This window comes from Pinus tabuliformis, chromosome 6, assembly GCF_031772625.1.
Source record: "Pinus tabuliformis cultivar Carrire ecotype Pingquan chromosome 6, CPIR1, whole genome shotgun sequence".
Lineage (NCBI taxonomy): Eukaryota > Viridiplantae > Streptophyta > Pinopsida > Pinales > Pinaceae > Pinus > Pinus tabuliformis.
In genome coordinates this window covers 1,628,590,785-1,628,604,538 of record NC_142292.1, presented here as the reverse complement: position 1 = coordinate 1,628,604,538, position 13,754 = coordinate 1,628,590,785, and positions in this window count along the sequence as shown.

The following is a 13,754-nucleotide window of genomic DNA, read 5'->3' as shown; positions in this document are numbered from 1 at the left end:
TATATATTGCATTAGTAAGCAGGTGGCTGTCATCATGATTTGAAACCCTCGAATATTGATTGACTGCTGCCATTGAATAAGTTTTCTCAGTTCTTGTTTTAGTTAAGTCAATCATGAGTCATTTCCTCTTGCATTGAGTCGGTTTTTTTAGTCATGTTGGTTTCATAATTAATTCGGTTTAAGTCAAGTTTCAGTCAATAAATGAGTCGAAGTCTTGTGTTGTTTGTCGAAATAATGACTCCATATCCCAATGGACGAAGGCACTGTCTGCTCACCCAGAGATCTGTTGTTCTTGGCACCTCCAAGGAGCTACCATCCCCTATTGGAGCCAATGTTAGTGTCAGTCTTTGCAGCCTTCCTCCAGTGATCAAATATGCTCTTACAAAGTGGTCTCAGAGTGTCAAGGTCAAATTTTATCATTTCAGTGAGTCTTCAAGTAAAATTTGGTCACTATGCATTAGATCTAGGGTTTGCTTTTATTCCTATCAAAGTTGTCCAAATCTCGGTCCATGTCATCGTTCAGCTAAGTTTACCATCATTTAGAGGGTTTTCATTATCATGTCAAGTTCCACTGGGTCATTTTACACCTTGTTCATGCTTCAGTTACGCCTAGGCAAGGTTCATTCCCTCTCCTAGGGTTTTGAAGGAAATTTCTCTTGGATGGTCAAATCACCGGCAAAGCTTGTATCTTGATGTTCATCCACATTCCCCTATACTTAATGTACCTTATTAAACATTTCCCATCACTGAGATCCCCCAAATTCCTCATTTTCACACAAACCCTAGTTTCTTGCTACAACTTGACAATTTTCAAGGCTAGGCCTGTGTTTTGCCCTTTTGGACCCCTTCCCCTCACTCAATTTCAGAGATTACACTTTCCCCTACTTCCTAACATCCCTCCCTACTTCCCAAAATTTCCTAAAGAAATTAGAAGCTCCCTATCCCCTTCATTTCGCTTCATTTCGACAAATCCCCTGTTCCACACATCAGGATAGGTTTCACTCAAATGATGTTTCTGAGAAATAAAAGATTAATGTTTGAAACCTGAGCACAATTTTTGTCCAAAACAGGCCAAGGAAGAAAAACCTCCTTCACATTTTACACATGTGTCATGGTTTAAGAGAAATGTCAAAAATACCGTCACCTTAGGGAATTGAATGCACCTCTGGAGTGACCTTGGAAAAATCAAGTTTTCTCCTAGCTTGGCTGGCCAAATGACTTTATTGATGCATCAAATGATGACTAGACACAAATAGCTTTACAATGAGCTATCATGAGCTCAATTTGGAGTTGAGAAAGGCATTCAAAAGTTGATTGCAACATCACCCTGCCTTGAGGCAGCCTCATTTTTCACATATTTACCAGTCTTGGGAGATTTGACTTTTGATAGGGAAAATGAACTCCAAATTAAAAAATTCCAATTGTGTTAGAAAGTAGACTCAATGAACTTTCCAACAAGCTATCTTGCACCCAATTTGGACACCGGTAAGGCCTGAAAAATTGGTCTCAAGAAGGTGCGGCGCACTCACGGTCCGCACCTTTAACACACAAAAGGTGCGGTCAGGTCCGCAGGATCCATGACCAATAGGTGCGGGACCGCAGATAATACAAAGAAAAAGTGCGGATCTAGACATTTTAGTGCAAAAAATAGGGTTTTTCTCCTTGTGCGCCGCGCCACTAGCGCGACGCTAAAATTCTAGAGCTCCAAATGAGGAATGGCTTGCATTTTTGGATTCAGCATGGAAAATTACGACCACTGGTGTCTGGGCAAGAAATTTTGGCAAGATCTAAGTCTCCTAAAGGTCAAAAAACACCCAAAAATGGCCTCTCTGCCACTTCTTTGACACACAGAAAGCAGTCTTGGGAGAATGGAGATTTGGAGGGGAAAATGAGCACCAAATTTAAAAATTTCAGTTGGGTTAGAAAGTAGACAGGACAGGCTTTCCAGCAAGCCCACTTGGGCACATTTTGGACACCTGAAAGTGCCCCAAAATAGGCCCCAAGGTAGCATGACGCACAGAGAAAATGGCGCGGCGCAATGAGGAAAAATTGCCAATTTGCTTCCGTTTCGTGAAATTTCGGTTCGCGACTTCTCCAAGTGGGCCCGCTCATCTATACTTCGGTTTTTTGGCACCAAAGGCGGCATTTAAAGTGTTTTTTCTCCAGATTGGCTTCTATCCAAGTGGAAAAGGAAGGAAAATGGTCACCCAAGCCAAATGTCATGTTTGTAGCGCTGCACCTGTAGCTGATGGTTGGCTCTCCATCTCCATTTTGCAATGATTCGAGTAACTCCCCAACCCTTGGGCGTTCTATCTCTTCCTCACACATTCTATATATTGGATGCAATTTATTTGCAAAGGGTTTTTTGGTGAGTAACTTCTGGGAGACTGTGGGAAAGAAACTCTGTTTATTCACTGTGTAAATTTGACAGAGAATTAATGGAAGGCAGCGGCTTTGTTTCATCAGATTCTTGTGGTTGTGAGTGTAGCAAATGTGTTCTTATGTTCCATATGTATCTTGTTATGTTTCATAATTCAATTCATGTTTCATTTCAGTGAAATTTTCTAAGTGAGATTAGGTAGAATTCAATTTATATTGCTCTTCTCGTGGGAAAATTTCATGTACAGTGTTATTCTTCTGTTCAAAAGGATTCATGCGACTATGCCCTTTTCACTCTCTTCAACAATCTTTCCATTCCGTGTTACCTTACACCGAAATCGCTGCATTTTCCACCTACCTTGCCTCACGGAATAATCTGTGCCTTTGTATTAAATTCTCTGTTCTTTGCTGAGCGCCAGTCCCATAACATCCCAGAAGCTCGGTCATTCATAAAAATTGTTTCTTGTATCCGCTTTCACTTACTAGCCTAAGGTAAATATTTCATTGTAAGTCATCTCAGACAGTTTTTCGATTATCTATTCACTGAGCGTGACTCAGAGAGATCCCTCTCCTGCTCTGGTAGGGCTAGCTACCAGACTGAGCATTGTTTGTGGTTACCCTAATTTTTGCCTTCCTTCAACTTAAGGTAGATTTAGGTGCTAACAGATGGTGAGACAAGGATAGCTCTTGGAGAAGGTAAACAACAAGAGACTAAAGGCAAACTTGAAGAAGAGACTATGTTAACTAAAAACATAGTAAAGGATCATCAATTGACTATGGTGATAGACACAGTGGAAGTGGCCATGGAAGCTGTTAAGATAGTCAAGGAAAAAGAAGGACATCTATTGAAAGATGTTAAGAAGGAAGAAGTCTATGCAAAAGACTTACCAAAGGGAGAAAGAACACTAACAAAGGAGTGTTTTAGAGAGGATGGACAGTCTTTTAAAGATGTCAAAAGTCTGGAGGAGTATCTTACAGAAGATGATTACTCTGAAGAGGAAAATGAGAAAGAATATGTATTAGAAAATGAGGAGTACTCTAGAAGAACAGAGTATGATAGAGAAGACCTCTTGAACGAGGGAAGTAGTGATTGGTTGCAGCAAAAATACCTTGACATTACAAGGGTTAGAGGAAGACAATGTTTTAACATTGTAACACAACATGTGAAGGATGAAGCTGGAAGAGAGCATTGTGATGAAATTCTTGCTAAGTGTGAAGAAGAGATTAAACTGCTGGAGAAACTGATGAGAGAACTTGACAGTAGAACAGAAGCTGCAGTTACAGTTTCTGAAGATGCAGATGTGTGTCAAGTAGTCATGGAGACAGGAAGGTATAATAATTTGTTTGCAGGTTCATTAAACAACATTAATGAGTATGATTATGTGATCAAAGAGATTGAGCAGAGATTGTTTGAAGACAGTATGGAGGTTTTTAAAGAACAAGAGGGTAAGGATGAAAGGGAGGCAATAGCAATCAAACAATTTCAAAGTGAAGATAACCAGCAACAGGTTAAGAGAGGAGAAGTTCACTATTGTGAACCCAAGTAGGAAGACATCATTAGAATAGATGGTGTGGAAGAGAGACTAACTGACAGTCTCATGAATTCTGCTGAGAATTCGAATCAGCATACTGATGTGCTGACAGAGGACGAGGAAATAGAGCAATAGGCTGAAATTTTTCCAAAGAAAGAAGGGTCACCAAGGCCTCATGTTTTATACTTTAACAATTGGTTTGTGAATGCAGGTTATGTTGCAGATGATGAAAAAGATATGAAGAAGAACATAAAGGTGCAGAAGATAGAGGAAAGCAACAATAATATGAAGATTATAGAAAAGAAAGATATGTACCAGTCCAAAGATGTGTTAGACATAGAGGTTGAAGAGTTATGGAAGATGATGATAAAGTATCTCAGGTGGAGGAAGCTGATGATAGAAGGAGTGATCAATCAGAATGTGAAGCTGATTGAGAAGAAAATAAAAGAAAGAAGAATGAACTAGAAGACAACAGACATACAGCAGTAGAAAAGGTACAAGGCATTTGGGTAGTTATAGAACAAAGTGTGGGATCCAGGAAGACCAAGACCAGAAGACACATGATCAGGAGATCATGAATACTTTCTACTTTGAGAGTCTGATGCAGAAGCATTCACCCAAGAGAAAATCATTGTAATTAGTAGACATAGGAGGTCATGTGTTTTAGGGAAATTAGTTTCCTAAGTCTCAAGTCAATGTAATATTTAGGATTTTAAGTGATTCAATTAGATAATGGGAGAATATGTAAATGCTGTAAAAACAAATAAATGAGAACATGAGTGGTGAATAAATGACAAGAGTCCAAATTCAATCAAAACTCTTAGACAGTTGCATGATTCTAGGAGCGAGAGAGAGTTTTTAGGCATTAAATGGAGAATAGACCTGGACCATTGAGCAAAACAGGGGATAATTCTGTTATAAATAGAGCTTAATTGATGGAGGCGATAAGTCTCTAGAAGACCTTGTCTGCCACATATGTATGCATATATCGAGCTTTAGGGCTTTTGTTAGAGGATTGATCAGATCGTTCCGTGATCCGATCCAATATTTCTTATATATGTGTGTGATGAACCTGCGCATTGAGAGAGGAGGAAGAGGCCCCAACATTGAAGAACTGGCCTGTGCGAGACCGAGGAGTCTTGAATGTAATCTTTTCTTTTACATTAATATATATTCAGAGTTTATTCCTGACTGTGTCAGAGAGTGTGAATCACGTGTTTTGTGATTAATTATGGTGGAACTTGTAGGTTCTGTTACAGTATATTGCAGGTAAAGTTCTAAAGAACACCTGGAGGAGCAAAATGATTCAGAGGAATCATATAGGGATCATTGAATCCAAGTGAAAGACAAAGTTTGCTTTGGAGAGGAGTTGTGAAGCAAGAATTCGCTAAGGAGTCCAACTCAGAGAAAGTTGGAGAGTGGAAGTAGAAGGCAAAGTTTGAAGGACGTACAGAGAAGAAGAGTGATTCAGAGAAATCGTATTGATCCTCTTGAAAGATCAAGAGTTGTTTTGAAGAAGAAGTGCATGCAAATTGAAGCTTAGAAGGAAGAGTCGCAGCGAAATAGCGAAGGAGGAAGAACCTCTGAAGAACCAAAAGAGCCGTAGAAACCATTGAAAATGGCGTAAATTCTAAGGAAAGGGACGAGCGGAGAAGTAAAGAATTGATGCTCAGCAACCGTTGGATATTCAAAGATCAGCGGCCACGATTGAAAGTCACAATCACAATTCAGAGGTGTCAAGGGAAGGCGATAACTGAAATAGCGAACTCCGATGAGCGATGTGGCAATATCGCCATTAGACTGATCAGTAATCACACAATCGGAGGTTCACAGCGGAAGAAGTTAGGCGCGGGTGAAGAAGCAATAGCCGATAGTGATTATTGGAATATCGGAGCTCAGACCCATCGGAGTTCAGCACAGCGGAAGCATGGAGTAAGTAGAGACCGGACCCGACGATAATCATAGTCACGGGTCTATAGTATTTGAAGTCTGTGTATGTTGTTCGGAGGGAAATTTCCTTTGTATTCCCGTGTATTATCATGCACGATAGTTGATATGGTTCTAAGGGTTCTGTGGAAAAAGCGCTAATAATGTTTCCGATAGCGATTGTGTAGTCGCATGTCGGAGGAAAAGGGGTGATACGGCACACAAGTGGTAAGACCGTGGAACTTGCGATGTCCGAATGCGATAAAGGGAAAAGATAGCCTCGAAATTTGTGCAGGAGCCATATAAAGGCAGAAAAGGTGGGTTTGTGTATGTGTTTCCTTTGGAAAAGGAAAAGGTGTTATATATATATACGACCAAGGAGTTAACCAAAGGCATAACCTATGGTTCATGGGTTTTAAAGTCCCGATAAGGAAGAATTAATAGAAAGATTTAATAAAAAGGAGATTGAACGTTGTGAAGGATTTAAAGCCTGATAGGAGGTTTTGGCGGGGTGATTGAAGTTCCGATAAAAGGAACTTATAAAGGGGTCGTAACCATTAAATGGTTGAAGATTTGACTCCATTTCAGAGTTAAATACTTGGGCAGTTGTGGATGCATTTTTAATATGCATACTGTGGGTATATGCTGGGTAACCCTGGCATCGTTTTTCTAAGTATGGTTATATGTTGGGGGATCCCTGCATCATTTGACCATACTAGAAATGGACTCATATCCCGATAATTCATACAATTTCTTTGTGGACATATTGATTGAGATGATGGGGAGCTTTAAATCATTAAAGGAGCTGGTCATATGTGTTGTTTGTTTGCTTAAAGAAATATGTGTCTTCTCAATTTGTTGTTCAAGAGGCTTCCTAATCTCCAATGTTTGTTAATGGGTGACAACTTTATCCTAGTAAAAACAAAATTTCTGCTTTCCTTTTACATGTGCAACAAACAACATGTTTCAATGTTTAAGAATGTTTGCATTTGCTACTTAGTTGTCAGGTATAGCATAAAAAAAATATACAAAGCGTATATTGGTGTAGCTTAGGTTGACTATTATGTTTTGGTTCATTATTATGTCCTATTTGCAGATTCAATATATCCAATAGATATAAAAAAAACTAAGTAACGACTTTGTTTCATATCTATTCCTTAATGAAAATCTACACTACCTAAATTAAAAAATTTAACCTGCTATAAGATGTGAAAAGACCGTAAAATTCTGCCATGGTTTTTTTCCATGATGTTCATAATGAATATGTATGTATTTTCCTCGTAAATGAGTGAAGAGTTGGCTTATTCTGGTTTTGAAATGCAATGCATGAACTTTCAAAGTATCCCATACCTAGACATCTCAAATCCCCACTCTCTCATCTCCTTATATACAGGTTTATGTAGACATAATTGAATTTCATGATAGGGAAATCAGTGTATTAGGTTTCTTTCTTCAGAGCACCCCTACTCTAGAGATGATAGAACTTCATTTAATTGATGACTTGAATTATGATGATCCACGATATGTAAATTTTTTGGAGGAAGTGATGCATTTGAATATAGTTTCAAAGAAAGCAAGGATATTGGTATGGGAATCTTCTTTTTAAATGCACGCTTCAAAATATTTAAAACATTGACCAGTAAAAAGGCTTTTGGGCTTCATTTTCTTTTATTTTTTTCTTTACGAAAGGGTATAACCAATGCAGGTTGTATGTGGATACGAGGATGTGGACACTAGTGGAATGACCTGCTTAATCTTGGGCAACATCGAGTATGGAAGCGGATGGAAGTCTCATGGAGTGGGTATGCAACATTGTGCCCCATTTTCATTTTGTTTATCATTCATTGTATGCACTGGTTCTAATTGTCAATTTTAATTATTTATCTTTTTGTCATTTATATCATTAACATTCCATGTTTTCCAGGCAAGGTAACATATTCAGTTTCTTTAGATGATAAACCTGTAGGATTATGATGTTCCCAATGAGTTTTGAACATTTGTCCAATATGTCTTGTCGATTTTGAATTTTCATTGTGGGTTATCACTTTAATTGTTATCTGGTTTGACATTTGATTGACAATGAAATTCCATGCTTTTATAAATTATTTGTATGTTAATTTTTAAAAGTATTCAAGAAATTTGTCTTTAGTAGCCACACTCAAACAATGGATTTCACACTACTAAGTTTAAGTTTTGGGTTATGTATTTGGCTAAAATTTCCCAAGATTTTTGTCATATCTCAAGTGTCAAGTTTGGGTTATTTATTTGGTCAAAATTCCCCAACATTTATATCATATCTCAGCCTTTTGAAATTCATGCATTCATGCCATTCAAATGTAACACATCACGACAAGGATGAGCCCTATTAAGCTCACCAAATCTGTTACTATGCTTCATGAATCATAATTCAAATGGACTCTAAATTTGGTTCATTTCCTTGACTAAAAAATATTAAGCAAAATCCTCTCATTCAAACTCAACCCCAAGTCATACTCAAAATTTTGACATGTGAATAACATTGGCTCGGTAGCAAGTTTGACACCGAAGTCCTTGCAAGTTAGAGAAGACTGTCCATTTTCAAAAAAAATGATCATATCCTTAAATTGTTAGCCATTGGACTCTTTCATTAAAGAAAATATCATTTTATGATCTTGATAATTGGTCTATCAAAACGTGGATGGGGAGAAATATGAGTTAAGGAGTAGAGAAAGAAATTTTCCTTGACATTGCCTAGGATATTTTTAACTTTTGGGGCACATCACATGACACTACCATCACGACACCAACATTTTTTGCTAAAGTTCCACTACAAGAGGCATCCACTGATTCACGTTCCACAACCCGTGACAATAAAGATGATTCTTCCTGAACATTTTTCCTAGATTATGATAATGATATATAGTCCTTATCATCATAAAGTATGGATTTTCTTTCTTCACATGTGCTCCACCTTCCCCCTCCCAATTGTATATAAGCATCAATTTCTCTTGCATGCTTCCCTCTGATTGCAAAGTTATACCCATACCTGAAATCCTCATCTTGATCTTGGTTCTTATGCTTCTCTTCTTCTTCTAAGCTAAGCAATCGGAAAAACATTACCTCCCTACCACCACAAATAGATAAACCATTTTTCCTACACTATATTTCAAGCTCCACAAGAGGAATACTAAACAATTCTTGAGTTGTTGCTCCCTCTCCAATCACCATAGCAACATCTTGATTTGGACTAGATCCATCTTTTATGTCTGTAAGTTTGGATTCGGAATTATTGGGCATCTCCACATATTGAATGAAAGGGAGGGACACCTAAATTTCCAAACCGAAGAAAGGTAGCTCTCCATCCATTCACATAAGCATATGAAAGGAGAAACCAGTCTGACCAAACCTAGAGAACTTTCATCACTCTCTCCTGCAAGGACGCCATAATATAAATGTAAAAAAATTCACAAAAATATCCACACAGTCATTACACTAATTATGATATATTTTTTTTACGAGTAAAAATTACCAACCACCTTGCTAATTCATGACCAATAAGGGGCTTTATCTTAATACATGATCTATTTTCATCATTACTATCCTCAACATGTTATATTATTTAGAGTGAGATTTCATGAATTGGCAGGTGTGTTTTTCCACATTTATGTTTTTATATCCCACACAATTGGAATCCTGCTACATTTGGCCTCCTCTACTTCCCTAGGCTACATGTGTTAAAGAGGGTACAAAACACTAATGATATGTTCTTTTGCCATAAGTTATTCTCATTTTTTGGATGAATTCTATGGAAATTTTATTCATGCCAATTATGTGGCAGGAAATAATGTTCCATTATTCTTTTTTATCATCTCTTGTTTATGAGTTAGCATGCTTCTATTGTACTAGTTCATTACGACTATGTCATGTAAAGATCAAGTTGAGTGGGTTTTACATTTGATTTCCATTGAAGTAAACAACTGAATATATAAGTTTTCTTTTAGGTCGAATGATGGGACAACACACTTTGATTTCCACTAGTACTCTCTTTTTCATATACTATCACAAGTGCACAAATACAAACTCACTTTTCTTTTTATGGGGATAAGAAAATGATGACAACTTTGTATTTTGCAGTAACAAGGATAACTATGTATTGGAGCTAGATCTTGAGCTCTTCAATTCATCCTTTGCTTACCCAGCATGACCATTTCCTATTGGTAACAGAGTTCAATTTCTGAACCAACATTTTTCTTTAATACTATTTCATGATAAAGAAATAACACAACCATTGTTGGATTTCCCTCAAGCACACAAATACCAAATCCATGCCATTTTTCTTTCTTTGGTTAATATATTGCATCATTGTGTTTGACAGTTAATTCATTATTATTGTATGCCATTAAATCTCTATCAAATAGCTGATAAGGATGACCTGGCTATTTCAGAGATATATAATGAATTAATTAAAAATTCACAGGGTTATTTCGATTCTCATATTTCTATTTCACTTCTTTAAAGAAAACTATATATTCAAATACCAACTCAACTCAAACCAAACTAAAATAGAGAATCCTAGTTATGAAGATGTTTCTCTCTCCATACCTTATAATGATATTATTTTTTTGAATTATACTTGAAGTTCACGGATAATAACCTGGATTTATATATTTCTTTTAGCACCAAATTGAAATCATGGAAAAAATACAAATAACCCATTAAATATGACCTAAAGATGATTCAAAGAATATCACCTTTAGTTTAAGCACGTGGCAGAGTAATTTCTTAGGTGTGAAGTTTTATTAGAGGCATTTTTTGTTTATTTGTTTTGGTTAGAAAATAGTTTTCTCTTGCTTTTATGTGACATTCAATTTATCATATCTAGCATGTTGAGAAATGGGAAAGAATAATGTGTGACATTTATCTTGTAGAAATTGTTAGAGGACCTCATTGAGGTCAATTTTTCTAATTTTCTACTTGATTGATACATTCTCATGATAGGAAGGCTTTAAATATGAATTAATATGTTACCAAAACAAATCATATTCAAAGTTTATACGTATAAAATATAAAAACAAATGTCAATTCCTTCATTTGATTTTTACTTGACTCTAGTGTGGGCAGGATACATGAAATGTGATTGGAAAAAGGAGGGGAGACAATATAGAGATCTTGTCTTGGATATGATTCATTTTTGTTGGAGATCCTTCAGGCACTTTAGCCATCGACTTTGGAAATATTTCAAGTAAGTATTCCTATGCTTTTTAATGTTGTAATTCTTTCACCTCATGGTTATTTTGGGCAAGAAAATGTTTTAGGAATGCGAGATAAGATATCGATGGATAGGTAAACAATTTTTTTATAATTACAGTGTCCATTCCATGATATCCTCTCTATATTGCTTTATTGTATTTTGAACATTTATTTCGATTTTTATTTGTATTTTAAATATGAAATTGAAAGTACTTGGTATTATGTCTTTTTAAACAACAACGAAAGCTTGAAGATGAAATTAATATTACACAGTATTGATTGAAATCCTTTTAACTGTTTTGTATTGAAAGAGTTTTAGGATTATTAGAAAAATTTACTTTCATGTTTTTATTTGAGAACATGTTGTTTATATACTTGACCAATTTCATGCATTAGACAACAAATTGTTGTTGCGAATAAAATGACAAGGATTATGCATCACACCTCAGATTATTTGTTTTAATAAGTTATTTACAGCTTGAGCTTTCTAGCATGTAACTTAGTTGGCATGATTGTGCCAAAGCTTTCCCTAAAGTTTGAATACTAAGTTACTAAGGTGTTATTTTCTATGGTGACTTTAATTTGTTTATATAGGTCATGTGACCACATAGTATCCACTATCGCTCAACTAAAGAAAACTTGTTCGAGTTTCTTAATCTTATGGCGAAGAATGGCTTTAACATTGTTGATGTTGAGGTATATGTAATATAAATCCTTTCTAGTCTAGTTTCATTTATATTCTACTATTCATCATCTTTCATGTCTTACACTCTCCATTCTAGGTACTTTTGTTTTCAGAAAAGGAACTCAGTATTGATGGTAAGTAGTAAGATTTGAAGGAAGAGGAGAACACTAACACTGGAGCGACAAATGCAAAAAGAGAGAGAAGAGAACCGCTCTAGTGGTACCCTTAAATCCAATATCCCGCATAAGATACACACATAGAGACTGATGTTCAAGTCTTCATAGTTGGTAAATTCACCTACAATGACTTGACAACACAATGATAATTTTTTACAGTGATGAAACAACATTTCATGGGTAAATTGTACTCCAGCCAATGTTAAGTTGGAAACTCATATTGTAATACTCGACATTTCATATAATATAATTTCTGTGGTTGAAATTATTTATAGTTGCACTTGATATTGTTTAGTATTTTTACTAACACATGTAATTTTGAATTTTCATATTAGATGAACCAATTCACATTGTATGATGTTTATTTCATTTAGTCTTAAAATCATACAAATTAATCTATGTTGATTAATAATGAACACATAAAATCAATCTAAAACTACTAAATTAGTAGTTTATATTGATTAATGATGAACACAAATAAGATGAATATAGGACTAAATTAGTTGTTTATAATGATTATTAATGAAAATAAATGAAATGAATATAAACTACTAAATTAGTCGTATATATAATGAATATGAAACTACCAAAAAAATATAAATGACTACTGCAAATGATTACTTTTTCATTACAAATGACAATCAAATTTTGCATATATACGACTATTAGTAGCTAATCTACAGTATCTTATAACACAACAAAAATTTAGTCATGTTTATTTGGTCATTAATTGGTTTCAAACGACGACTAAAATTTGCATATATGTGACAATTAGTAGCTAATTTACAGTATCTTATAACATGACGAACATTTTGGTCACCTTTTTTCGGCCATTAATTGGTTTTCTCATATGATCATATAGTAATATATTTTTTTGTATATTTGGTCATTAATTGTGGCAATTAATGACTAAATTAATAATAAAATTAATGACCAAATTTATGACTAAATATACTCCTAGATGATAAAATTGAGACAATCAATTAATGACTAAGCTAAAAACGACTAAAAGTTGGTCGCATTATAAGATATTGTAAATTAGCTACTATTGGTCATTGACTGAAAAATAGTCATTTATATGAAAATTTTATTCGTTGTTTTAGTAACTAATTATCCATTTTGTACTAGTGGAAGGATAATAAATTATCACCAAAGTATTATGGTCCGTACAAGGTGTTGCAAAAGATTGGTACTATGGCATACAAATTGGAGCCTCCTGCAGCTTCCCGAGTGCACTCAGTTTTCCATGTTTCATGCTTAAAGAAGGTTATAGGTGACAAACTCCCAGTTCAAAGAATACTACCAAAACTTGATGAGGAAGGAAAAATAATATTGGAACCTGAAGCAGTCACAGAAATAGGAACTTGAAAACTACGAAATTGATCAATTTCAGAGTATCTCATCAAGTGGAAGAACTTACCCGCTAAACATTCCACATGGGATGGTGAGAATTTTATACAAAAGCATCCAGAACTACTCAAGCGTTGAGGACAACACCTTTTTGAAGGAGAAGAGCATGTTAGGTCCCTATAATACTAGTGATTCCCCCATTACTATTGTCATTGTAGCTCTTATTGTTATTGTTATTCCCCTATTGTCCCCATATTGTTATTATTGTGCCACATAGAATCCCACTATTGTTATTTTTGTGCCCTTGTATTATTATTGTTATGTCGGCTTTGATTATATTGTGACCCCTTAGAATCCTATATATAGAAAGGAGGTTTTTTCATTTGTAGCATCCAATAATTGTTCATTTGTGTAATGTAAAGGAGGTTGCCCCCTCGAAGAGGATGATTTTGAAGGCATTGATCTATCCTTTCTTCT